The sequence below is a fragment of the Pholcus phalangioides genome, unplaced genomic scaffold (assembly GCF_987345545.1).
Source record: "Pholcus phalangioides strain wild (caught in Gottingen) unplaced genomic scaffold, Ppha-v1.0 ptg000022l_1, whole genome shotgun sequence".
NCBI lineage: Eukaryota > Metazoa > Arthropoda > Arachnida > Araneae > Pholcidae > Pholcus > Pholcus phalangioides.
The window spans coordinates 17,946,760-17,963,459 of NW_028301615.1; the positions used below are offsets into that span (position 1 = coordinate 17,946,760).

The following is a 16,700-nucleotide window of genomic DNA, read 5'->3' on the forward strand; positions in this document are numbered from 1 at the left end:
TTATGACTCTTTAGAAAGGGTTTCATGCTTATTTACCAGAGTGTCAGATCGTCCCATGTGGTCTAGTGGTTAGGATTTCTGGCTTTCACCCAGGAGGTCCGGGTTCGATTCCCGGCATGGGAATGTTTTATCGTACAAAGATACTTGATCCCTCTTTTTTCATTTATGCACATTTTACATTTACTACAAATTGGTTATCACTCTTCAGAAAGTGTTCCATGATTATTTACTAGGTATGCAGATCGTCCCATGTGGTCTAGTGGTTAGGATTTCTGGTTCTCACCCAGGAGGCCCGGGTTCGATTCCCGGCGTGGGAATGTTTTATCGTACAAAGATACTTGGTCCCTCTTTTTTCATTGATGCTCATTTTACATTCTCTACTAGAAATTGGTTATGACTCTTTAGAAAGGGTTTCATGCTTATTTACCAGACTGTCAGATCGTCCCATGTGGTCTAGTGGTTAGGATTTCTGGCTTTCACCCAGGAGGCCCGTGTTCGATTCCCGGCATGGGAATGTTTTATCGTACAAAGATACTTGATCCCTCTTTTTTCATTTATGCACATTTTACATTTACTAGAAATTGGTTATCACTCTTCAGAAAGTGTTCCATGATTATTTACTAGGTATGCAGATCGTCCCATGTGTTCTAGTGGTTAGGATTTCTGGCTCTCGCCCGGGTTCGATTCCCGGCGTGGGAATGTTTTATCGTACAAAGATACTTGGTCCCTCTTTTTTCATTGATGCTCATTTTACATTCTCTACTAGAAATTGGTTATGACTCTTTAGAAAGGGTTTCATGCTTATTTACCAGTTTGTCTGATCGTCCCATGTGGTCTAGTGGTTAGGATTTCTGGCTTTCACCCAGGAGGTCCGGGTTCGATTCCCGGCATGGGAATGTTTTATCGTACAAAGATACTTGATCCCTCTTTTTTCATTTATGCACATTTTACATTTACTAGAAATTGGTTATCACTCTTCAGAAAGTGTTCCATGATTATTTACTAGGTATGCAGATCGTTCCATGTGGTCTAGTGGTTAGGATTTCTGGCTCTCACCCAGGAGGCCCGGGTTCGATTCCCGGCGTGGGAATGTTTTATCGTACAAAGATACTTGGTCCCTCTTTTTTCATTGATGCTCATTTTACATTCTCTACTATAAATTGGTTATGACTCTTTAGAAAGGGTTTCATGCTTATTTACCAGATTGTCAGATCGTCCCATGTGGTCTAGTGGTTAGGATTTCTGGCTTTCACCCAGGAGGCCCGGGTTCGATTCCCTGCATGGGAATGTTTTATCGTACAAAGATACTTGGTCCCTCTTTTTCATTGATGCTCATTTTACATTCTCCACTAGAAATTGGTTATGACTCTTTAGAAAGGGTTTCATGCTTATTTACCAGACTGTTAGATCGTCCCAAGTGGTCTAGTGGTTAGGATTTCTGGCTCTCACCCAGGAGGCCCGGGTTCGATTCCCGGCGAGGGAATGTTTTATCGTACAAAGATACTTGATCCCTCTTTTTCCATTTATGCACATTTTACATACTAGAAATTGGTTATCACTCTTCAGAAAGTGTTCCATGATTATTTACTAGGTATTCAGGTCGTCCCATGTGGTCTAGTGATTAGGATTTCTGGCTTTTACCCAGGAGGCCCGGGTTCCATTCCCGGCATTGGAATGTTTTATCGTACAAAGATACTTGGTCACTCTTTTTTCATTGATGCTCATTTTACATTCTCTACTAGAAATTGGTTAAAACTCTTTAGAAAGGGTTTCATGCTTATTTACCAGATTATCAGATCGTCCCATGTGGTCTAGTGGTTAGGATTTCTGGCTCTCACCCAGGAGGCCCGGGTTCGATTCCCGGCATGGGAATGTTTTATCGTACAAAGATATTTGGTCCCTCTTTTTTCATTGATGCTCATTTTACATTCTCTACTAGAAAGTGGTTATGACTCTTTAGAAAGGGTTTCATGCTTATTTACCAGATTGTCAGATCGTCCCATGTGGTCTAGTGGTTCGGATTTCTGGCTTTCACCCAGGAGGCCCGGGTTCGATTCCCGGCATGGGAATGTTTTATCGTACAAAGATACTTGATCCGTCTTTTTTCATTTATGCACATTTTACATTTACTAGAAATTGGTTATCACTCTTCAGAAAGTGTTCCATTATTATTTACTAGGTATGCAGATCGTCCCATGTGGTCTAGTGGTTAGGATTTCTGGCTCTCATCCAGGAGGCCCGGGTTCGATTCCCGGCGTGGGAATGTTTTATCGTACAAAGATACTTGGTCCCTCTTTTTTCATTGATGCTCATTTTACATTCTCTACTAGGAATTGGTTATGACTCTTTAGAAAGGGTTTCATGCTTATTTACCAGATTGTCAGATCGTCCCATGTGGTCTAGTGGTTAGGATTTCTGGCTTTCACCCAGGAGGTCCGGGTTCGATTCCCGGCATGGGAATGTTTTATCGTACAAAGATACTTGATCCCTCTTTTTTCATTTATGCACATTTTACATTTACTAGAAATTGGTTATCACTCTTCAGAAAGTGTTCCATGATTATTTACTAGGTATGCAGATCGTCCCATGTGGTCTAGTGGTTAGGATTTCTGGCTCTCACCCAGGAGGCCCGGGTTCGATTCCCGGGGTGGGAATGTTTTATCGTACAAAGCTACTTGGTCCCTCTTTTTTCATTGATGCTCATTTTACATTCTCTACTATAAATTGGTTATGACTCTTTAGAAAGGGTTTCATGCTTATTTACCAGATTGTCAGATCGTCCCATGTGGTCTAGTGGTTAGGATTTCTGGCTTTCACCCAGGAGGCCCGGGTTCGATTCCCTGCATGGGAATGTTTTATCGTACAAAGATACTTGGTCCCTCTTTTTCATTGATGCTCATTTTACATTCTCCACTAGAAATTGGTTATGACTCTTTAGAAAGGGTTTCATGCTTATTTACCAGACTGTTAGATCGTCCCAAGTGGTCTAGTGGTTAGGATTTCTGGCTCTCACCCAGGAGGCCCGGGTTCGATTCCCGGCGAGGGAATGTTTTATCGTACAAAGATACTTGATCCCTCTTTTTCCATTTATGCACATTTTACATACTAGAAATTGGTTATCACTCTTCAGAAAGTGTTCCATGATTATTTACTAGGTATTCAGGTCGTCCCATGTGGTCTAGTGATTAGGATTTCTGGCTTTTACCCAGGAGGCCCGGGTTCCATTCCCGGCATTGGAATGTATTATCGTACAAAGATACTTGGTCCCTCTTTTTTCATTGATGCTCATTTTACATTCTCTACTAGAAATTGGTTAAAACTCTTTAGAAAGGGTTTCATGCTTATTTACCAGATTATCAAATCGTCCCATGTGGTCTAGTGGTTAGGATTTCTGGCTCTCACCCAGGAGGCCCGGGTTCGATTCCCGGCATGGGAATGTTTTATCGTACAAAGATACTTGGTCCCTCTTTTTTCATTGATGCTCATTTTACATTCTCTACTAGAAATTGGTTATGACTCTTTAGAAAGGGTTTCATGCTTATTTACCAGATTGTCAGATCGTCCCATGTGGTCTAGTGGTTCGGATTCCTGGCTTTCACCCAGGAGGCCCGGGTTCGATTCCCGGCATGGGAATGTTTTATCGTACAAAGATACTTGATCCGTCTTTTTTCATTTATGCACATTTTACATTTACTAGAAATTGGTTATCACTCTTCAGAAAGTGTTCCATTATTATTTACTAGGTATGCAGATCGTCCCATGTGGTCTAGTGGTTAGGATTTCTGGCTCTCATCCAGGAGGCCCGGGTTCGATTCCCGGGGTGGGAATGTTTTATCGTACAAAGATACTTGGTCCCTCTTTTTTCATTGATGCTCATTTTACATTCTCTACTAGGAATTGGTTATGACTCTTTAGAAAGGGTTTCATGCTTATTTACCAGATTGTCAGATCGTCCCATGTGGTCTAGTGGTTAGGATTTCTGGCTTTCACCCAGGAGGTCCGGGTTCGTTTCCCGGCATGGGAATGTTTTATCGTACAAAGATACTTGATCCCTCTTTTTTCATTTATGCACATTTTACATTTACTAGAAATTGGTTATCACTCTTCAGAAAGTGTTCCATGATTATTTACTAGGTATGCAGATCGTCCCATGTGGTCTAGTGGTTAGGATTTCTGGCTCTCACCCAGGAGGCCCGGGTTCGATTCCCGGCGTGGGAATGTTTTATCGTACAAAGATACTTGGTCCCTCTTTTTTCATTGATGCTCATTTTACATTCTCTACTATAAATTGGTTATGACTCTTTAGAAAGGGTTTCATGCTTATTTACCAGATTGTCAGATCGTCCCATGTGGTCTAGTGGTTAGGATTTCTGGATTTCACCCAGGAGGCCCGGGTTCGATTCCCTGCATGGGAATGTTTTATCGTACAAAGATACTTGCTCCCTCTTTTTCATTGATGCTCATTTTACATTCTCCACTAGAAATTGGTTATGACTCTTTAGAAAGGGTTTCATGCTTATTTACCAGACTGTTAGATCGTCCCACGTGGTCTAGTGGTTAGGATTTCTGGCTCTCACCCAGGAGGCCCGGGTTCGATTCCCGGCGAGGGAATGTTTTATCGTACAAAGATACTTGATCCCTCTTTTTCCATTTATGCACATTTTACATTTACTAGAAATTGGTTATCACTCTTCAGAAAGTGTTCCATGATTATTTACTAGGTATTCAGGTCGTCCCATGTGATCTAGTGATTAGGATTTCTGGCTTTTACCCAGGAGGCCCGGGTTCCATTCCCGGCATTGGAATGTTTTATCGTACAAAGATACTTGGTCCCTCTTTTTTCATTGATGCTCATTTTACATTCTCTACTAGAAACTGGTTATGACTCTTTAGAAAGGGTTTCATGCTTATTTACCAGATTGTCAGATCGTCCCATGTGGTCTAGTGGTTCGGATTTCTGGCTTTCACCCAGGAGGCCCGGGTTCGATTCCCGGCATGGGAATGTTTTATCGTACAAAGATACTTGATCCGTCTTTTTTCATTTATGCACATTTTACATTTACTAGAAATTGGTTATCACTTTCCAGAAAGTGTTCCATTATTATTTACTAGGTATGCAGATCGTCCCATGTGGTCTAGTGGTTAGGATTTCTGGCTCTCATCCAGGAGGCCCGGGTTCCATTCCCGGCATTGGAATGTTTTATCGTACAAAGATACTTGGTCCCTCTTTTTTCATTGATGCTCATTTTACATTCTCTACTAGAAATTGGTTAAAACTCTTTAGAAAGGTTTTCATGCTTATTTACCAGATTATCAGATCGTCCCATGTGGTCTAGTGGTTAGGATTTCTGGCTCTCACCCAGGAGGCCCGGGTTCGATTCCCGGCATGGGAATGTTTTATCGTACAAAGATACTTGGTCCCTCTTTTTTCATTGATGCTCATTTTACATTGTCTACAAGAAATTGGTTATGACTCTTTAGAAAGGGTTTCATGCTTATTTACCAGATTGTCAGATCGTCCCATGTGGTCTAGTGGTTCGGATTTCTGGCTTTCACCCAGGAGGCCCGGGTTCGATTCCCGGCATGGGAATGTTTTATCGTACAAAGATACTTGATCCGTCTTTTTTCATTTATGCACATTTTACATTTACTAGAAATTGGTTATCACTCTTCAGAAAGTGTTCCATTATTATTTACTAGGTATGCAGATCGTCCCATGTGGTCTAGTGGTTAGGATTTCTGGCTCTCATCCAGGAGGCCCGGGTTCGATTCCCGGCGTGGGAATGTTTTATCGTACAAAGATACTTGATCCCTCTTTTTTCATTGATGCTCATTTTACATTCTCTACTAGAAATTGGTTATGACTCTTTAGAAAGGGTTTCATGCTTATTTACCAGATTGTCAGAACGTCCCATGTGGTCTAGTGGTTAGGATTTCTGGCTTTCACCCAGGAGGCCCGGGTTCGATTCCCGGCATGGGAATGTTTTATCGTACAAAGATACTTGATCCCTCTTTTTTCATTGATGCTCATTTTACATTCTCTACTAGAAATTGGTTATGACTCTTTAGAAAGGGTTTCATGCTTATTTACCAGATTATCAGATCGTCCCATGTGGTCTAGTGGTTGGGATTTCTGGCTCTCACCCAGGAGGCCCGGGTTCGATTCCCGGCATGGGAATGTTTTATCGTACAAAGATACTTGATCCCTCTTTTTTCATGTATGCACATTTTACATTTACTAGAAATTGGTTATCACTCTTCAGAAAGTGTTCCATGATTATTTACTAGGTATGCAGATCGTCCCATGTGGTCTAGTGGTTAGGATTTCTGGCTCTCGCCCGGGTTCGATTCCCGGCGTGGGAATGTTTTATCGTACAAAGATACTTGGTCCCTCTTTTTTCATTGATGCTCATTTTACATTCTCTACTAGAAATTGGTTATGACTCTTTAGAAAGGGTTTCATGCTTATTTACCAGATTGTCAGATCGTCCCATGTGGTCTAGTGGTTAGGATTTCTGGCTTTCACCCAGGAGGCCCGGGTTCGATTCCCGGCATGGGAATGTTTTATCGTACAAAGCTACTTGATCCCTCTTTTTTCATTTATGCACATTTTACATTTATTAGAAATTGGTTATCACTCTTCAGAAAGTGTTCCATGATTATTTACTAGGTATGCAGATCGTCCCATGTGGTCTAGTGGTTAGGATTTCTGGCACTCACCCAGGAGGCCCGGGTTCGATTCCCGGCGTGGGAATGTTTTATCGTACAAAGATACTTGGTCCCTCTTTTTTCATTGATGCTCATTTTACATTCTCTACTAGAAATTGGTTATGACTCTTTAGAAAGGGTTTCATGCTTATTTACCAGACTGTCAGATCGTCCCATGTGGTCTAGTGGTTAGGATTTCTGGCTTTCACCCAGGAGGCCCGGGTACGATTCCCGCCATGGGAATGTTTTATCGTACAAAGATACTTGATCCCTCTTTTTTCATTTATGCACATTTTACATTCTCTACTAGAAATTGGTTATGACTCTTTAGAAAGGGTTTCATGCTTATTTACCAGATTGTCAGATCGTCCCATGTGGTCTAGTGGTTAGGATTTCTGGCTTTCACCCAGGAGGCCCGGGTTCCATTCCCGGCATGGGAATGTTTTATCGTACAAAGATACTTGATCCCTCTTTTTTCATTTATGCACATTTTACATTTACTAGAAATTGGTTATCACTCTTCAGATAGTGTTCCATGATTATTTACTAGGTATGCAGATCGTCCCATGTGGTCTAGTGGTTAGGATTTCTGGCTCTCACCCAGGAGGCCCGGGTTCGATTCCCGGCGTGGGAATGTTTTATCGTACAAAGATACTTGGTCCCTCTTTTTTCATTGATGCTCATTTTACATTCTCTACTAGGAATTGGTTATGACTCTTTAGAAAGGGTTTCATGCTTATTTACCAGATTATCAGATCGTCCCATGTGGTCTAGTGGTTGAGATTTCTGGCTCTCACCCAGGAGGCCCGGGTTCGATTCCCGGCATGGGAATGTTTTATCGTACAAAGATACTTGATCCCTCTTTTTTCATTTATGCACATTTTACATTTACTAGAAATTGGTTATCACTCTTCAGAAAGTGTTCCATGATTATTTACTAGGTATGCAGATCGTCCCATGTGGTCTAGTGGTTAGGATTTCTGGCTCTCGCCCGGGTTCGATTCCCGGCGTGGGAATGTTTTATCGTACAAAGATACTTGGTCCCTCTTTTTTCATTGATGCTCATTTTACATTCTCTACTAGAAATTGGTTATGACTCTTTAGAAAGGGTTTCATGCTTATTTACCAGATTGTCAGATCGTCCCATGTGGTCTAGTGGTTAGGATTTCTGGCTTTCACCCAGGAGGCCCGGGTTCGATTCCCGGCATGGGAATGTTTTATCGTACAAAGCTACTTGATCCCTCTTTTTTCATTTATGCACATTTTACATTTACAAGAAATTGGTTATCACTCTTCAGAAAGTGTTCCATGATTATTTACTAGGTATGCAGATCGTCCCATGTGGTCTAGTGGTTAGGATTTCTGGCTTTCACCCAGGAGGCCCGGGTACGATTCCCGGCATGGGAATGTTTTATCGTACAAAGATACTTGATCCCTCTTTTTTCATTTATGCACATTTTACATTCTCTACTAGAAATTGGTTATCACTCTTCAGATAGTGTTCCATGATTATTTACTAGGTATGCAGATCGTCCCATGTGGTCTAGTGGTTAGGATTTCTGGCTCTCACCCAGGAGGCCCGGGTTCGATTCCCGGCGTGGGAATGTTTTATCGTACAAAGATACTTGGTCCCTCTTTTTTCATTGATGCTCATTTTACATTCTCTACTAGAAATTGGTTATGACTCTTTAGAAAGGGTTTCATGCTTATTTACCAGACTGTCAGATCGTCCCATGTGGTCTAGTGGTTAGGATTTCTGGCTTTCACACAGGAGGCCCGGGTTCGATTCCCGGCATGGGAATGTTTTATCGTACAAAGATACTTGATCCCTCTTTTTTCATTTATGCACATTTTACATTTACTAGAAATTGGTTATCACTCTTCAGAAAGTGTTCCATGATTATTTACTAGGTATGCAGTTCGTCCCATGTGGTCTAGTGGTTAGGATTTCTGGCTCTCACGCAGGAGGCCCGGGTTCGATTCCCGGCGTGGGATCAGGGCCGTCTTAACGCATGGGCCCACCCGGGCACGGCCCGGGGGCCTCACGTTCAGGGGGGCCTCGAGATGACTTCATAATAATGACGGGACTATATTGTAAAAATAAATGTCTCAAAAAAGAAAAAAAAACTTGAATCCCTTCTACAATTGTTTGTGGCGTCGCGTTCATATTGCCAAAAGGCATCCTCAATATAATAAAGGCCACACTTGTATTGGCCGTAGTGTACTCATTGAAAACGACTCTGGCGAAACCAGCTTTGGTATACTTCATTCCATTCGGAATGTAATCATTAACAAAGCAATTGGCGACCATCTGGAGCTGTTTCTTGTGTACGTGCGGCATTCGTAGACTAGCTACGACGAAAAGTGGCTTTGTCCTAAGGGAATTCGATTCACAATGGGCGAGACCAAACAGATCCAACTTTGACTAGTGTCCCCATTCCAAAGAATAGCTCTTTTCTACTAAGAGATAAGAATGGTTGCAACAACTGAATAAAAAAAAAAATTCAGACATTTTGAAAATGGGAGGAGGTTCACGGTAATAGGAGGCGAATAGTATGTTCTCCCCACCACTTGCAATGGTCCCTTCTCTATCAGCATTAAGATTAAACCAAGAATGCTTGTCCCCTTGAGACCTCTATCCCTTGCCGCGTCATATTTTTTAAAATCTATTTTTGTCTCCCCTTGCTTTCCCTGAAGAAGAACATTGATTGTATTCATGGATTTTTGTTTTCGGGAGATGTAAAAGGATTAGGCGGCTCCTTTTTAAGGTGTGAGAATTTTTAGTATCTGGTATCTCTGTGGTTCTTTGCTCGATGTACCGCGAAATTTCAGGAAAGCAAAACAGCCACCCCCCCCCTCCCCCTCCCATACTCTTAGTTCATAATAGGGCTTTTTTTTCCTCAGAAATACTGAAAATATTCCTTGGTGTGTGTGTGTATGTGGCATGTCTTTATCAGTTCTTAATATTCATTTGAGGAGATTCGATCTCCTGCTCTATCTACAAGTCCATTTTTAAAAAAAAAACAGATTCTCTAACTTTTCGTTTTCAATCAAATCAGTTTTTTTTAATTTTTTAAATGTTATTATAATATATCTCTCAACGAAAATGAAACGTAACTTTTTGAGTGGTGCGACGAAGAGGAAAAAAGCAGCAGAGAAAAAAGAAAAAATTAATAAACTTCCAAAATTGAAATATTGGCTGAATTCGAGTTCCCCTCCATCTACCAGTACCACATCTATTGTTACACCCATTTCCCCAATTGAAGAAGATAATCTTATAGTTTCAGTACCAATTCACTCTGCTCAAGAAATCCCACGAGAGGAGTCATCATTTATATCAGTGAAAGATGTTACTACTCAACAGACTGATCCAGGATTGTGGAACGTCAAGGATACTACCACAGTGAATTATTGGATTCATGTTGGACCAACATCGTGCCAGAATTATGATAGTGACTTTTCGAATTCACGTAGAACATACACAAAAGCAGGTGGTGAGAAAAATGTAAAGGAAAGATACTTGACAAAAAATGTTTTTGAGCGCAAACTTCGAAATGGTGAATTCATAAAACGTGAATGGCCGCTCTATTCGCCATCCAAAGGTCGTTTGTTTTGTTTTGTGTGCCGCCTGTTATCTGACAGAGAATCTCCTTTTGCTACTTATGGATTCAATGACTGGAAACATTCTAGTGAAGTTATCTCGGAACACGAAAACAGCAATGAGCACCAACGATGCATGAAGGCATTTGTAACCCGTCACAAAGAAAGTGGATGCGTAAATTCTGCATTAATTGAGCAATATCACTCCGAACAGGAGTATTGGCAGAAACTATTAATGCGTGTAGTTTCAGTTATTTGCTTTCTTTCCTCTAGGGGATTGCCATTCCGTGGTGAAAATCAAATTATTGGGTCACCAAAAAATGGCAACTACCTTGGAGTATTAGAGCTATTGAGTGAATTCGACCCTTTTCTGAAAGAGCATTTGAGGCTGTATGGAAATCGGGGCAAAGGAAATCCATCATACTTATCAGCAAATATCTGTGAAGAATTTTTGGAATTGATGGGACAACACGTTCTCAGTGTTATTCTTAAAGAAATAAAAGATTCTAAGTATTATTCAATAAGTGTGGATTCCACTCCAGATATTTCACATGTCGATCAACTAACATTTGTTATTAGATATATTCAAGGATGGGAACCCGTGGAACGTTTTTTAAAATTCATTCCAATATTTGATCACGGTGCCAAGGCTTTAACTGAAACTGTTATAGGTTTTCTCGACAAGAACGAAATTCCGCTATCAAACTGCCGAGGCCAATCGTATGATAACGCATCAAATATGTCTGGACGCTACACTGGGTTGCAAGCACGTGTCAAAGAGCTTAATGAATTTGCTATTTATGTCCCTTGTGCTGGGCACAGCCTGAATTTGATTGGAGTTAAAGCGGTAGAGAGTTCTCTACAATCTGTAAAATTTTTTGATTTCATTCAGCGCCTGTATTCATTTTTTTCCGTCTCGACGCATCGGTGGAATACTCTAGTTTCATCAATAGGAAAAGCTCTGGTTGTAAAGCATCTGTCAGACACAAGATGGTCATCACATTTTGACGCTGTTCATGCTCTCTGTGAAAGTTTTGAGAAAATTGGCCATGCACTTGATTCTATATCAACAGATGCCCAACAGGAAGTGAACGCAAGAGTAGAAGCAGCAGGACTACGCAAGAAAATGGAGAGCCTGGATATGATTTTCTTGGTAATTCTTTGGAATGACATTCTTGAAAGAATGAACAAAGTAAGTAATATTTTACAGTCAAAGGATGTAAATATACTTACTGCTGTGAATCTTTTGGAGTCTCTGAAAATATATCTCCAAGAAATCAGGGATAAGTTTAGTGAATATGAATTAAAATCTAGAAGTAGATGTCCAGATTTAGATTATAGTTACATAAAAAAAAGGGAGAGTAAGCGAAGTGTACGGTTCACTAGATACGATGGAGCAGAAGATGAGATATGTTTAAGTGCAAGTGAAAAATTTAAGGTAGATACATTTCTTCCAGTTTTGGATTATTTAACTTCTGAATTGATAAAACGTGCAGAAGCTTATTCATTGATTGGAAATCGATTTTGCTTCTTTGGAGAGTTGAAAAAAATCGACGCTAAGGAGCTACAAACAAAGTGTGAACATCTTGCTAATGCATATCCCCAAGATCTCGATCAAAATGACCTTTTCAATGAATGTGTTCATCTAAAATACTACATAAGCAACGACGAAAATTGTGATTCACACTCTCTCTCTGAACTATATAAAAAAATAATTTCAGATAAGTTGAAATCCGTGTTTCCCAATGTAGAAATCGCATTAAGAATATTTCTTTGCATGATGGTCACCAACTGTACAGGGGAACGTTCATTCTCAAAACTTAAATTGATAAAAAACCAGCTCCGCTGCACAATGGGACAGCAGCGCTTAAACTGGTTATCACTGATGTGTATCGAAAGTGATATATTGAAAACCATAAATTTCGAGGAAACTGTAAAACAATTTTCTGAAAAAAAAGTTCGCAAATTTCACATAAAGTGATTGCTAACGAAAAATATAAATTGTAATAATTTTATTTTATGATTATATTTGATTCACACGGGGTGAAGGTAACAGGACGTATGGTATTTTACTGGTGAATCGTTGATCCTACAGGTATACTCCCAATTTGAAAAAGCATCCGAATAACGTGTAGTACTCAGATATGGCATCCATGTTGCAAGGGGCTGTATAGTGATTAAAATAAAAATGTTAACTTTTTATACGGACACCCTGTTCTCAAGAACCCAATTGCAATGTTGTTGCCCTGTCTATCCTGATGCCAACACAAAAAATTCCGTGCTTCTAAGGGCCGTATTCGCCGACATGGTTTAAACCTGTAGTTACAATTTTTGGATAAGAGATCAACATAGATTGGTTAAAACCCTGAATTTAACCAATTCGTGTCGATCTCTTATCAAACAATTGTGACTATAGCTTAAACCATGTCGGTGAATACGACCCTAAGTGAAATATTCAGCGTTAATATTGGTAAAGACAGTGTTAATGTGAAAAAAGCAGCGTTAAATACGGGTAAACAGTTTCACCCTCATTTAATACTGTTTTCGCCCTAACTTTCCTCCGTTTTTCGAATTTGAATATTTCAGTGAATATTGCATTTAGAAGAGTGGATTTCTTTTCTTTCTTTTGGTGGCATCAGGAGAGACATGGAAACAGCTTTGTAATTGGGTTCTTGAGAACAGGATATCTCTATAAAAAGTTAACATTTTTATTTTAATAAATATACAATCCCTTGCGACATGGATGACATATCTGAGTACTAGATGTTGCTTGGAAATTTTTTCTAACTGGAAGTATGTCTCTAGGATCAATGATTCGCCAGTAAAATGTCGTACTCCCTGTTACCTATGCACACTGTATATATATACACGCATAGTATAGTATTAATTTTTATTTACGTACATGTTGAAATGTGTTTATCGATGAAATTTATTAACCAAACATTTTTAAATTGATTAACTTTGATTTACGCGGTAGAACCTCTCTAATCTGACATTTTCGGGACCTAGGCAATTCGGATTAAGAATCCAGTTTTTGTTATTTCCCAAGTTGACGTATTTAAAGCAGTAATGTTCTTCTTTGAGTAATTGGATTCATATTTTCCTTTAAAATAAAATTAATAAACCAATATATATATACAGTGGATCACGCTTGTAAAATTTTCAAAACCTGTCTTAAAAATACTGTAAGCGGGAAAACGCTTTAAACGGGAAATCTCAATGAGAATTACTTAGAGTTGAGACCACGAAAATAAATCGTACTAAGAGGGAAAACGTTATAAGCGGGAACGTTATGAACGCGATCGACTGTATATATGCATATAATAATAGATAATTTAATTTGAAACCATTTTTCCAAATTACATAACGTTACGTGTAAAAAGATCCCTTTACTTATTTTTTGTATGCATTCGGCTGATCTGAAAAAAATATTTCTTCTGAAGATTGTAATAGTAGATTTTTCTGATTCCAAAAGCTGAAACGGAATTTGAGTAAAGTAAAAACGTCAAAGTCCGCGGTTGAGGGAAAAAAAATTCTCGTCAGAAGTGTTCGGATCATGGATATGTTAGAGAGGTTCTACTGTATTTCAAATTCTTTACGCAATTGTATATTTCTGTATAATAAAACATCTCGCACGTGCATGAAATTTAATTTTATGTTTTAATTTCTTTTAAAACTTTGGTTGAATAATTTCAACATATTACATAAATTACATTTCCTTAATGCTTATAAAAATTTTATTTTATTTTATACAAGTATGTTCGAATGTGTCAATTATTTGTTTCAAAAGTTAATTGAAACGGTCATTGCCAATATGGGGGGGGGGGGGTTATATCTGCTAGATATTTTTGGACTCTAATAATTTTTACGATTTCCTCATTTTGTTCGCAGTTTTAGCTTCCTGGAAACAATTTTCGTTTTCTTTCTTGAGAGAAAAAGAAAATTGCAGTATTGAGACACAGATATATCGCCTCTATCTCTGAGGGTGTGTATACATGTTCTTTGTATACAAATTTTCATTATTTGACCAACCGCAGCAAACATCCTGGAGTTTCAACGAGCTGTGTCTTCTGGGAAAAAGACCGGTCACTTAAGGCTAGAATAAAAATACACAGACTAAAAAAAAGAAAAACACATATGAATGGACAAAACCACAACAGCCCTCTGGAGGATAGCATCGTTATCTCTACAACAGCTAAAAGCCGTACAAGAGAAAAGGGAAGAGGGGTCTCTCCTCTATTCAAAAATGGATAAACAAGTGTGATGGGAAGTATCTCCAATGAACAGATGATACCTCCCACCCTCATTCCTGTCCGAATTTCGAGGGTAGTGCTTTTAATCTTTACCAGGTTTCAAAAGCTGAAATGTTAAAAAGACGCGGTTCTTGGCTCAAACTATGACTGATCAAACATTCCGACTGATTCAAAGCGAAAAGAGACCGCCATTTGTTCGCAAGCTATTTGATTCCTCGTTTTTTTGTCCTCTTCATACCTTCTGCGTTATGCAGAAGCTGCCAGATGCTGACAAAACATCGTTATACAAATTCACAAACGAAACTATTTAAATGTTCGAGTAGCTTTTGGTTTCTTCTCTTCTGCTATATACCTTTTTCATTTTCATCAGTGAAAAGCTTCTTCCAGCATGCTTAGGAAGACGGATATACAATATATAAATTCTAAATTTTGACAATTTTTTACCACTGAACTTCTGAAAAAAAGGTAAGGCATTTATCTCTGATTTTTTCCTTTTTCCTAATTTAATTATTTGAAAAGTACAGTACCTATATTAGAGATATTTTGTTTCATGAAATATGAGTTCATGCATACATTTAGAACACAAAAGCCCGAAAATTTAGGATATAAGCTACGTTGCAGCCCTGGTAGCTCATCATCTGCTAAGACAATGAGTTTGCTACTATTAAATAAATTATACCTGAGGTTTAATATGATTACAGCTGGTGTTGTTAATATTCGACAACCTATACTAGGGCATATTTTTGACTTATTCAAATATTGAAATTGCAATCTTGGATTTTATTTCTGTAAGAAACTCTTGGTTCTAAACAAGTAATAGCATTAAAGAGCTCTAGTAATTTTAAATTAATCTACATTTTCAAATACAGTCCTAACGTGTTTCATTCAAGGCCGCAGCGAGAGGGTGGACCAATTCAATTCGCCGACAATAGCCCCGGCAAATCGTCTAGGGACAATTTACTGCCGAATCCCTTTCGGGGGGGGGGGGCTAATGCGGGTTTTTTATTGTTTATGAAGAAATATTTACAAAGCAAGACAAAAAATATGTACATGATATATACATAAAGATCTCATGCCACTATGTAAACCGACATTTTTTTTTTTTATGCACAACCATTCATAGCCCTGATCACAGTTTGTCCCGGGGTCTCTTGGGCCGTGACTTGGTCGCTCACTTATTGTTCAATGTGCCGTGTTGCTGCCTGTGCTGCCAGTCTGCTGGATCTTCTCGTAGGCTGCTCTGGTCTAGATGTGTGGGTGCCTATGTCTATTCTCCTCCTGTGTAGTTTTTCAATGCCCTCTTTTTCGAGGTAGCGCACGAGATTCTCAAGGGTTCGTGATTCTTTTTCGAGCCGGCTCATCCTCCTAAACCACTCCTTCACCAGCTCTTGCCTTGGTTTGATCAGGTGGAACACTTTTGTGTAAGGGCAGCTGGTGGCATAGTGGAGTGGTGTGCCGACTTCTCCGCACATACATTTGTTGTTGTTAGACGAGAGGGTGGACCAGGGAATCCCATTCCCCCCTACCCCCGAAATGTTAGAAAATTACTGATTTTTATGGGATAATATGGAAAAATCTATTGTTCTCTATCACTTTGGTACCAGAAATACTAGTCCTTCCCCTCCGAAATAAATTTAATTTATAGTTACGGTCTCGCATTAATTCAACAGAAACAGATAAAAAAATTCGAAAAATAATCAAAGTTATCAATGAATGAATGAAAAAATGATGTTATCGAAAAATTATCAAAGAATTGCAACATTTGATGAAGATGAAATGCTTTAAACATATGTTAGTAACGTATGCCTGTTCAATATGATTCGACCCACAACGAAGTATAAGTAGGTGGAACCCTCTAACCATTACTAATTGTTTATTAATTTTGTCAAGTTAATAAAAATTCCCTCTCAATGGATCGTGTTTGATTACGATCCAAACGATGAACGCGATCCTGAAATAAAAAAATGAGTGTAATGAGATGCGGTCTCTCTTTCTGAACAATATTTTCCCTTTCAAGATTTATGTTCGTAACTGGAAAAGCTTGTCAGTCGGCAGTCGGGGAGCTACTACAAAAATTTCTTTTAGAGGGGGTCGCAAAATTTCCTTTGCACCACACCGCGAAATTCCTAAGCCCGACCC

At 39.3% G+C, this 16,700-nt stretch overlaps 39 non-coding genes across 39 annotated transcripts; all 39 read left to right on the forward strand.

Annotated features, from left to right (window-relative positions):
• The first annotated feature begins 51 nt into the window (after window positions 1-51).
• TRNAE-UUC (transfer RNA glutamic acid (anticodon UUC)) lies at window positions 52-123 on the forward strand. Its single transcript has one exon. It is a non-coding gene; the product is annotated as a tRNA-Glu (tRNA).
• A 122-nt stretch (window positions 124-245) lies between these two features.
• Window positions 246-317, forward strand: TRNAE-CUC (transfer RNA glutamic acid (anticodon CUC)). Its single transcript has one exon. It is a non-coding gene; the product is annotated as a tRNA-Glu (tRNA).
• A 125-nt stretch (window positions 318-442) lies between these two features.
• TRNAE-UUC (transfer RNA glutamic acid (anticodon UUC)) lies at window positions 443-514 on the forward strand. The gene has a single exon. It is a non-coding gene; the product is annotated as a tRNA-Glu (tRNA).
• A 310-nt stretch (window positions 515-824) lies between these two features.
• On the forward strand, window positions 825-896 carry TRNAE-UUC (transfer RNA glutamic acid (anticodon UUC)). The gene has a single exon. It is a non-coding gene; the product is annotated as a tRNA-Glu (tRNA).
• Window positions 897-1,018: 122 nt separating this feature from the next.
• Window positions 1,019-1,090, forward strand: TRNAE-CUC (transfer RNA glutamic acid (anticodon CUC)). Its single transcript has one exon. It is a non-coding gene; the product is annotated as a tRNA-Glu (tRNA).
• A 125-nt stretch (window positions 1,091-1,215) lies between these two features.
• On the forward strand, window positions 1,216-1,287 carry TRNAE-UUC (transfer RNA glutamic acid (anticodon UUC)). Its single transcript has one exon. It is a non-coding gene; the product is annotated as a tRNA-Glu (tRNA).
• Window positions 1,288-1,411: 124 nt separating this feature from the next.
• TRNAE-CUC (transfer RNA glutamic acid (anticodon CUC)) lies at window positions 1,412-1,483 on the forward strand. The gene has a single exon. It is a non-coding gene; the product is annotated as a tRNA-Glu (tRNA).
• Window positions 1,484-1,800: 317 nt separating this feature from the next.
• TRNAE-CUC (transfer RNA glutamic acid (anticodon CUC)) lies at window positions 1,801-1,872 on the forward strand. Its single transcript has one exon. It is a non-coding gene; the product is annotated as a tRNA-Glu (tRNA).
• A 125-nt stretch (window positions 1,873-1,997) lies between these two features.
• Window positions 1,998-2,069, forward strand: TRNAE-UUC (transfer RNA glutamic acid (anticodon UUC)). Its single transcript has one exon. It is a non-coding gene; the product is annotated as a tRNA-Glu (tRNA).
• Window positions 2,070-2,191: 122 nt separating this feature from the next.
• TRNAE-CUC (transfer RNA glutamic acid (anticodon CUC)) lies at window positions 2,192-2,263 on the forward strand. Its single transcript has one exon. It is a non-coding gene; the product is annotated as a tRNA-Glu (tRNA).
• Window positions 2,264-2,388: 125 nt separating this feature from the next.
• On the forward strand, window positions 2,389-2,460 carry TRNAE-UUC (transfer RNA glutamic acid (anticodon UUC)). Its single transcript has one exon. It is a non-coding gene; the product is annotated as a tRNA-Glu (tRNA).
• Window positions 2,461-2,582: 122 nt separating this feature from the next.
• Window positions 2,583-2,654, forward strand: TRNAE-CUC (transfer RNA glutamic acid (anticodon CUC)). Its single transcript has one exon. It is a non-coding gene; the product is annotated as a tRNA-Glu (tRNA).
• A 125-nt stretch (window positions 2,655-2,779) lies between these two features.
• TRNAE-UUC (transfer RNA glutamic acid (anticodon UUC)) lies at window positions 2,780-2,851 on the forward strand. The gene has a single exon. It is a non-coding gene; the product is annotated as a tRNA-Glu (tRNA).
• Window positions 2,852-2,975: 124 nt separating this feature from the next.
• Window positions 2,976-3,047, forward strand: TRNAE-CUC (transfer RNA glutamic acid (anticodon CUC)). The gene has a single exon. It is a non-coding gene; the product is annotated as a tRNA-Glu (tRNA).
• A 317-nt stretch (window positions 3,048-3,364) lies between these two features.
• TRNAE-CUC (transfer RNA glutamic acid (anticodon CUC)) lies at window positions 3,365-3,436 on the forward strand. Its single transcript has one exon. It is a non-coding gene; the product is annotated as a tRNA-Glu (tRNA).
• A 125-nt stretch (window positions 3,437-3,561) lies between these two features.
• On the forward strand, window positions 3,562-3,633 carry TRNAE-UUC (transfer RNA glutamic acid (anticodon UUC)). Its single transcript has one exon. It is a non-coding gene; the product is annotated as a tRNA-Glu (tRNA).
• Window positions 3,634-3,755: 122 nt separating this feature from the next.
• On the forward strand, window positions 3,756-3,827 carry TRNAE-CUC (transfer RNA glutamic acid (anticodon CUC)). Its single transcript has one exon. It is a non-coding gene; the product is annotated as a tRNA-Glu (tRNA).
• Window positions 3,828-3,952: 125 nt separating this feature from the next.
• TRNAE-UUC (transfer RNA glutamic acid (anticodon UUC)) lies at window positions 3,953-4,024 on the forward strand. Its single transcript has one exon. It is a non-coding gene; the product is annotated as a tRNA-Glu (tRNA).
• A 122-nt stretch (window positions 4,025-4,146) lies between these two features.
• TRNAE-CUC (transfer RNA glutamic acid (anticodon CUC)) lies at window positions 4,147-4,218 on the forward strand. Its single transcript has one exon. It is a non-coding gene; the product is annotated as a tRNA-Glu (tRNA).
• A 125-nt stretch (window positions 4,219-4,343) lies between these two features.
• On the forward strand, window positions 4,344-4,415 carry TRNAE-UUC (transfer RNA glutamic acid (anticodon UUC)). Its single transcript has one exon. It is a non-coding gene; the product is annotated as a tRNA-Glu (tRNA).
• Window positions 4,416-4,539: 124 nt separating this feature from the next.
• TRNAE-CUC (transfer RNA glutamic acid (anticodon CUC)) lies at window positions 4,540-4,611 on the forward strand. Its single transcript has one exon. It is a non-coding gene; the product is annotated as a tRNA-Glu (tRNA).
• Window positions 4,612-4,930: 319 nt separating this feature from the next.
• TRNAE-UUC (transfer RNA glutamic acid (anticodon UUC)) lies at window positions 4,931-5,002 on the forward strand. The gene has a single exon. It is a non-coding gene; the product is annotated as a tRNA-Glu (tRNA).
• Window positions 5,003-5,124: 122 nt separating this feature from the next.
• Window positions 5,125-5,196, forward strand: TRNAE-CUC (transfer RNA glutamic acid (anticodon CUC)). The gene has a single exon. It is a non-coding gene; the product is annotated as a tRNA-Glu (tRNA).
• A 125-nt stretch (window positions 5,197-5,321) lies between these two features.
• Window positions 5,322-5,393, forward strand: TRNAE-CUC (transfer RNA glutamic acid (anticodon CUC)). The gene has a single exon. It is a non-coding gene; the product is annotated as a tRNA-Glu (tRNA).
• Window positions 5,394-5,518: 125 nt separating this feature from the next.
• On the forward strand, window positions 5,519-5,590 carry TRNAE-UUC (transfer RNA glutamic acid (anticodon UUC)). The gene has a single exon. It is a non-coding gene; the product is annotated as a tRNA-Glu (tRNA).
• A 122-nt stretch (window positions 5,591-5,712) lies between these two features.
• TRNAE-CUC (transfer RNA glutamic acid (anticodon CUC)) lies at window positions 5,713-5,784 on the forward strand. The gene has a single exon. It is a non-coding gene; the product is annotated as a tRNA-Glu (tRNA).
• Window positions 5,785-5,909: 125 nt separating this feature from the next.
• On the forward strand, window positions 5,910-5,981 carry TRNAE-UUC (transfer RNA glutamic acid (anticodon UUC)). The gene has a single exon. It is a non-coding gene; the product is annotated as a tRNA-Glu (tRNA).
• A 125-nt stretch (window positions 5,982-6,106) lies between these two features.
• On the forward strand, window positions 6,107-6,178 carry TRNAE-CUC (transfer RNA glutamic acid (anticodon CUC)). Its single transcript has one exon. It is a non-coding gene; the product is annotated as a tRNA-Glu (tRNA).
• Window positions 6,179-6,488: 310 nt separating this feature from the next.
• TRNAE-UUC (transfer RNA glutamic acid (anticodon UUC)) lies at window positions 6,489-6,560 on the forward strand. The gene has a single exon. It is a non-coding gene; the product is annotated as a tRNA-Glu (tRNA).
• Window positions 6,561-6,682: 122 nt separating this feature from the next.
• Window positions 6,683-6,754, forward strand: TRNAE-CUC (transfer RNA glutamic acid (anticodon CUC)). Its single transcript has one exon. It is a non-coding gene; the product is annotated as a tRNA-Glu (tRNA).
• Window positions 6,755-6,879: 125 nt separating this feature from the next.
• On the forward strand, window positions 6,880-6,951 carry TRNAE-UUC (transfer RNA glutamic acid (anticodon UUC)). Its single transcript has one exon. It is a non-coding gene; the product is annotated as a tRNA-Glu (tRNA).
• Window positions 6,952-7,076: 125 nt separating this feature from the next.
• On the forward strand, window positions 7,077-7,148 carry TRNAE-UUC (transfer RNA glutamic acid (anticodon UUC)). The gene has a single exon. It is a non-coding gene; the product is annotated as a tRNA-Glu (tRNA).
• Window positions 7,149-7,270: 122 nt separating this feature from the next.
• TRNAE-CUC (transfer RNA glutamic acid (anticodon CUC)) lies at window positions 7,271-7,342 on the forward strand. The gene has a single exon. It is a non-coding gene; the product is annotated as a tRNA-Glu (tRNA).
• Window positions 7,343-7,467: 125 nt separating this feature from the next.
• On the forward strand, window positions 7,468-7,539 carry TRNAE-CUC (transfer RNA glutamic acid (anticodon CUC)). The gene has a single exon. It is a non-coding gene; the product is annotated as a tRNA-Glu (tRNA).
• A 310-nt stretch (window positions 7,540-7,849) lies between these two features.
• Window positions 7,850-7,921, forward strand: TRNAE-UUC (transfer RNA glutamic acid (anticodon UUC)). Its single transcript has one exon. It is a non-coding gene; the product is annotated as a tRNA-Glu (tRNA).
• Window positions 7,922-8,043: 122 nt separating this feature from the next.
• Window positions 8,044-8,115, forward strand: TRNAE-UUC (transfer RNA glutamic acid (anticodon UUC)). Its single transcript has one exon. It is a non-coding gene; the product is annotated as a tRNA-Glu (tRNA).
• Window positions 8,116-8,240: 125 nt separating this feature from the next.
• TRNAE-CUC (transfer RNA glutamic acid (anticodon CUC)) lies at window positions 8,241-8,312 on the forward strand. Its single transcript has one exon. It is a non-coding gene; the product is annotated as a tRNA-Glu (tRNA).
• Window positions 8,313-8,437: 125 nt separating this feature from the next.
• TRNAE-UUC (transfer RNA glutamic acid (anticodon UUC)) lies at window positions 8,438-8,509 on the forward strand. The gene has a single exon. It is a non-coding gene; the product is annotated as a tRNA-Glu (tRNA).
• Window positions 8,510-8,631: 122 nt separating this feature from the next.
• On the forward strand, window positions 8,632-8,703 carry TRNAE-CUC (transfer RNA glutamic acid (anticodon CUC)). Its single transcript has one exon. It is a non-coding gene; the product is annotated as a tRNA-Glu (tRNA).
• Window positions 8,704-16,700: the final 7,997 nt, after the last annotated feature.